Genomic DNA, 6000 nt, shown 5'->3' on the forward strand with positions numbered 1-6000 from the left:
ACTTTGTTCTACTTGTGATGCTCGACGTGCTGCAAGTCCTGCCTCTCCCATCTCCTCATTGGTTTTTAGCAGCATATACCCTCGTTGGTGATTGAAAGATGAACTGAGGTCACACTCCAGTCGAGTTGGTTGTGGTAATGCACCTTAAAGTTGGTTGCCAACCTCCATATAAAGTCCAAAGCAGAATAAGAAGCCTGAAGGAGAAGAGATTACTAGAAACAAACTTGGTTTACCGTTTATCTGTGGATTAATTGTCGGAGAAGAGGACCTTGTGCATTTCAGGTAAAATAAAAACCAAATGTTTATATCCCAGGACAAATTAGCTAGAAACAGCAAGCTATCTAGCTAATTTGCCATAAATTATTAATGCTTTTTGACCTGTCCCCAAATTAATATAATTGGTTCAGAGTTTGTTTTGATATTTCAACCTGCGTGTCCTGATCGCGTCTGGTGTGGGTGGACAAAATCAACTTGTGCAGTCTGGTCAGCATGTAAGTACCAAAACTATTAGGCTTGGGCGGTATACCATATATACTGTATACCAGGGTATTTGGAAATAGCCACGGGATGGTTTGTCAATACCATCAATACTGTTGAAACTATTTCTTTGAAGTTTTTCAATACATTTTAATATTTGTAGAGTTAGGTTCTAAACAACAGGGTAAAAACTGACGGACAACTATGAAAAGCTCAAACCAAGTTTATTCACCCAATGGGTCAGACAGCTGAACAGACAAAGACATGTTCCCACCAGCACAAGTATATATACCCCATTTTAGGTGAAGTCTCCTTCCTCCCTCTAAACATTACACGGTGGCGCACGCGCGCTGCCGGATTGGGTTCCGTGTAACAATATTTCAAGTTTAGAAGTCAGAACCCATCAGTAGCTACAGGGTTTGTAGCTAACGGGTCTGAATACTTATGTAAATGTGATATTTCAGTTCTCATATTTTTATACATTTGCAAAAAAATCTAAAACGCAGTTTATGATTTGTCATTATGGGATATTGTGTGTAGATTGATGAGGGGGATTTTTTTAATAGCTATTTTAAAATAAAGCTGTAACGTAAGAAAATGTGGAAAAAGTCAAGGGGTCTGGATACTTATGTTTAACTTTATGAGCTGGATTGCCTGTCTTTGCAATTAATTTATTCTCATTTACATATTTAGGTAGCAGCTACTAGGGTTGCACAATTCTGGGAACTTTCAATAAATCCTTTCCAGAAATCCTGTTTGGAAGATTCCAGATTTCCTGCTTATGTCCTCCTGATTCCAGGCTTCCTCCAATCGGGATTTCAGGAAAACCAGGGAATTTATTGAAAGTTCACGGAATTTTGCAACCCTAGCAGCTATCATGGAAATTCACTATTACTTGTGCTAATTTTGTTAGCATTCTGGTAATAGCCTCCCATTAGGCTTTTTCTGCGTTTTTTGGTGTCCCCTTGTATACTAAGACGGTAATACCGTATATCCCAATATGACAGAAGGACTGTATGACGATATGCAAATCTGGATACTGCCCAACCCTAAAAACGTATCAATTAGTCACTGTCTAAAATGACATTTTGAAGACAATTATTGCCAGACACAGCATTCTCTAACATTTAAAACATCAGAAAAAATGTGATGTATCAAATTACCAAAAAACATTTAGGCTAGTCAAGACTAAGATCTAGGAAGCAAGAGAATGAAAAGGACAACTTTGAGTTAACCTATACACCTATGATCAAATCTGCACACTCAACTATTGAATAACTCTACCAAACCTGTGTCAACCTAAATCACTGTGATTATCATCCCTCTACTGCACTTCAAACAAGTGCCATTGCAGACAACAACACACAACTGACTGACAGCGCTTGACTTGTTTCAAGTGCATCCTTCACAGAGCTCAGCATTAATCAGAACGGTATAATTCAGTGGAACGTTCCTAAACCCAGCAAAACCATGCTGCGGTGACACACTGTAGCCTACATGTCAGTTCAGGGAGTTTTAGCTGAATAAGATTGGGTTTTTTGTCGCCTTGCTTATATTATGACCTTAATTTAATTCTGAATTTACTGTGTACAATAAAAGCCTAAAGGCATCACACATGGCATTAAGACTGACTAAAATGTGTGTTAACAAAATGGAACGTGATGAGATGAACAAAAGCATCTTCTGAGATCTTAGAACAGTAACAAGGCTTGGGAAATAGTCGGTAGCACTTTACCAAAACAAGTTCATCACAATGGAAACATTGTTTTCCCAGATACGGTAGGCTATATGCTGTAGATATCCTTGTTTCTCAGGTAATGGGCAATGTGTAGCACACACTGTTTGGGAGTTGGAGATATTTCCTAATAAACCAGTCAATCAATTCATCAAACGACCACAGAGACAGTACAATACTATTTCAGTGATCAAAATCTACATCAATAGAAATGATGTATGAGACATGGCAGGTGAATAGGACACAGACAGCATCCAACAGTACTTGTACCATGTGAAATATGCCAACAAAGACATGCTTACGCTAACCACATGTCCTCTAGTCTAGTGGACAGAGTTAAATCTGACAATAAAAGCCAAAACCTGTTCTATCTGAGAGGAAAATGACTGCATGTCATTTCCATTCAGACCTCCTCTTTTGCTCTAAGGTGAAAACTGCAGTGCCCAAAGTATTTGTGCAATCTCTACACTGTCCAACCACCGGATGAGTGATCCAATTATATGACCATATACTTCCCCATGGAGGAAATTGTCCAACGCATTGACCAGCAAGTAGCAATAGGCTTGTGAAGTGAAGGCACCATAGTGAACAGTGTGAAAAATAAAGCTTGCTGAGTGATTATTAACGGGACAAACAGAAATATCACCATTATTGAAAACGGGTCCTAGTAACGGTAGTAGTAGACTAGTAGTAACAGCAATAATATTTTATTAATCAGCTGTGTTATCTGAAAGTCTGAAAAATCGATAAACAAATGCTTTTAAGCAGTATATCAGAGTGAAAATGACCATGTAATAACAGAGTTATAACTGGTCTCTATAAACTGCAGCAATGAAAATAAAAAACAACTGAAACACTGAGCTGGTGTCTTGATTTATATGCATGCAGTTGTGGCACATAATTCCAATTAATTAACAAATTGGCAATGCTGCCTTCTCGTGACGTTATGTCTCCCAGTAGTCAAACTTTCAATTCTACTTGCACTTGACGATCCCCGCATCCGTGTTGAAGCATAATAACCTGTCTGTCCACACGCGGTGCAAAGTTTCTTGACAACATAACCGTGCAAAACGTGGATGTGGTTAACATAGAATGGCCTAAAATAAATGTAGACATGTTGCACTTGCAAGAAGTTAATCATTATTCTTCACTAGGCTGCGCGAAAGTGTTTTGAACAGTAAACAACAAAAAGGTTAAACAAACATGATGCGACTAAGCATCCGAACACAAAACTGTTGAAAAGTGTTAGCCAAAGATGCATGAAAAATATCAACTCACTTACCTAACAACACGATACTTATCAGGCTGTCCGGTAAAATGGTCCTCGGCGATATCACATCAACACACTCTCATTCCGTCCTCTCATCTCCCCAACACAGAGCTGCTGGTAAAAGTTAGTGACGTCACGGACTCGGGTTAACGTAGCTGTTCTGGAATTGCCAGCGAGCTGCACATTTAAAGTGACAGATCATGGGTTCGTGACCAAATTGACATACTTCTGGACATCAAGTGCCACCTTTCAGGGTAATTTGCAGCTGAATTTGTTTAATCATCAACTGACAAATTGCAACTAAATTGCAGGTATTAGTCATTGTAATTCGTACAGGCCATGTTTGTTTAAGTCAATACATTATAAATTATACACAAGTGATTGTGTAGAAATGTAAGCAAGATTTTAAATGATTTTGTTTTGCTCAAATATTATATCTGTTTCAGCTTTTTGCGGTCAATTTGCAGTCTACAAATCATTTCTAATTATGTTCCAGATACCCGACCATTCTCTCAATAAAAAAATCGTCCCATGGCTGGATCTAGAACAAACTAATTTAACTTTATCTCACCTTTATCCCAAGGTCTCTATCTGTCACGTTCTGACCTTAGTTGTTTTGTTATGTCTTTGTTTTAGTATGGTCAGGGCGTGAGTTGGGTGGGTTGTCTATGTTAGTTTTTCTATGATTTGCTATTTCTGTGTTTGGCCTGGTTTGGTTCTCAATCAGAGGCAGCTGTCAATCGTTGTCCCTGATTGAGAACCATATTTAGGAGCCTGTTTTCTATTGTGTTACGTGGGTGATTATTTTCTGTTTTCTGTTGTGTGTCTGCACCAGCCAGAAATGTTTTCGGTCGTGCTCTTTGTTAGTTTTGTTATTTCCGTGTTCATTTAATAAATATGGACACATACCACGCTGCAACTTGGTCCTCACCTTCTTCCACCAACAACGGCCGTTACACTATCACAGATTAAACACATATCTGGGGAATCTGTGGGGTTTACATGTTTTTATTATTATTAAGAGAGTAGGGCCATGGGATGGGATTATTTCAGAGTTCCTGATCCTTTAGGTTTATGGCTTAGATTTTTTTTCTGGAAATTGCATCCTTTTATCTCCTATTGTTTTTAACACATCCATTACAGTTCAACATTGCATTTCAACAAGAGTACTCACAGGAAATGTACATGTGGATGTACATTTTCCATTGGTGAAATTAAGAAGAGTGCGGAAAAGAACCGCTCAAGATATCCATCACCATCACAGCTCATCACACCAGCATTCAAAAGAAGACTCGCACAAAATATCTCTGAAATATTGATGGCAGAAATGTTCAGGTGAGACTATGAAAGTCCATCAGCAGGGACATTGCTTACATTTGAATGAGTTTTCAGATACACAGTGAGGGAAAAAAGTATTTGATTCCCCTCTAGATTTTGTTTGTTTCCCACTGACAAAGAAATGATCAGTCTATAATTTTAGTGGTAGGTTTATTTGAACAGTGAGAGACAGAATAACAACAAAAAAATCCAGAAAAACCCATGTAAAAAATGTTATAAATTGATTTGCATTTTAATGAGGGAAAAAAGTATTTGACCCCTCTGCAAAACATGACTTGGTGGCAAAACCCTTGTTGGCAATCACAGAGGTCAGACGTTTCTTGTAGTTGGCCACCAGGTTTGCACACATCTCAGGGGGGATTTTGTCCCACTCCTCTTTGCAGATCTTCTCCAAGTCATTAAGGTTTCGAAGCTGACGTTTGGCAACTCGAACCTTCAGCTCCCTCCACAGATTTTCTATGGGATTAAGGTCTGGAGACTGGCTAGGCCACTCCAGGACCTTAATGTGCTTCTTCTTGAGCCACTCCTTTGTTGCCTTGGCCATGTGTTTTGTCATTCTCAAGCTCTCTGCAGGTCATTCACTAGGTCCCCCCGTGTGGTTCTGGGATTTTTGCTCACCGTTCTTGTGATCATTTTGACCCCACAGGGTGAGATCTTGCGTGGAGCCCCAGATCGAGGGAGTTTATCAGTGGTCTTGTATGTCTTCCATTTCCTAATAATTGCTCCCACAGTTGATTTCTTCAAACCAAGCTGCTTACCTATTGCAGATTCAGTCTTCCCAGCCTGTTGCAGGTCTACAATTTTGTTTCTGGTGTCCTTTGACAGCTCTTTGGTCTTGGCCATAGTGGAGTTTGGAGTGTGACTGTTTGAGGTTGTGGACATGTGTCTTTTATACTGATAACAAGTTCAAACAGGTGCCATTAATACAGGTAACGAGTGGAGGACAGAGGAGCCTCTTTAAGAAGAAGTTACAGGTTTGTGAGAGCCAGAAATACTTATTTTCCACCATAATTTGCAAATTAACTTCATTCAAACTCCTACAATGTGATTTTCTGGATTTTGTTTTCTCATTTTGTCTGTCATAGTTGAAGTGTACCTATGATGAAAATTACAGGCCTCTCTCTTCTTTTTAAGTGGGAGACTTTGCACAATTGGTGGCTGACTAAATACTTTTTTGCCC

The 6000-nt window shown here is 39.1% G+C and overlaps 1 protein-coding gene across 1 annotated transcript in view; it reads right to left on the reverse strand.

Annotated features, from left to right (window-relative positions):
• The window catches only part of LOC112225304 (PTB domain-containing engulfment adapter protein 1), a 144487-nt gene extending 140869 nt beyond the window's left edge, over positions 1 to 3618 (reverse strand). The window contains exon 1 of the mRNA XM_042306536.1: positions 3495 to 3618. The gene's annotated coding sequence lies outside the window, so the exon portion shown is untranslated. The remainder of the gene's footprint in view (positions 1 to 3494) is intronic.
• Positions 3619 to 6000: the final 2382 nt, after the last annotated feature.

This window comes from Oncorhynchus tshawytscha, linkage group LG26 (assembly GCF_018296145.1).
Source record: "Oncorhynchus tshawytscha isolate Ot180627B linkage group LG26, Otsh_v2.0, whole genome shotgun sequence".
NCBI classification, from domain to species: domain Eukaryota; kingdom Metazoa; phylum Chordata; class Actinopteri; order Salmoniformes; family Salmonidae; genus Oncorhynchus; species Oncorhynchus tshawytscha.